The sequence below is a fragment of the Ceratina calcarata genome, unplaced genomic scaffold (genome assembly GCF_001652005.2).
Source record: "Ceratina calcarata isolate Rehan_Ccalc_2016 unplaced genomic scaffold, ASM165200v1 scaffold554.2, whole genome shotgun sequence".
Taxonomy (NCBI): Eukaryota; Metazoa; Arthropoda; class Insecta; order Hymenoptera; family Apidae; genus Ceratina; species Ceratina calcarata.
The window spans coordinates 45,685-46,274 of NW_017176727.1; positions in this window are offsets into that span (position 1 = coordinate 45,685).

Sequence of the window (590 nt, forward strand, 5' to 3'; positions counted from 1 at the left end):
GACTAATAATTTAGGTAATTCTATTTAAATATTTGTTCAACTTATAATTATTGCCTTGTCCTCAAATCATTATAGTACTTAAGCAACTATAATTGCAGGCATTTAGATATTTAGAATGAGCAACTCTCTCCAAGGTGCTTAAGACTACTTTCGCGGAAGAGGTGAAAAATGAATAATGGTAACAGGGAAGTATGGAAACGGTCGATAATCTCCTAATTACCCGTAAACTGCGGATTCATTCTAACAGATGAAGATGCTCCGTCAAACCGTTAAACGCGGTTAGACGTTTATTCTAAGCCTAACGGAACACGAGAATTAATGAATTCTTAATTCGATCTGATTCCCATTGCTTCCTCGTTACAGAAGTCACACGTTGCACAAATAACTGCATAAGTGATGAGCAATGCTCCACGTAACAGTAATCGTCTACCCACAATCGTAGTTTAATTCAATCTTTTTAGCAACAGAGAAAGTAAATTAGCAATTTCAATGTGGCGTAATTTTTACCGGATCTTGCAAGCTATTCTATTCAAAATAAAAATTATTTATCAGTGGAATGCGAATTTTTATGCGTTTGTCAGAGAATTATG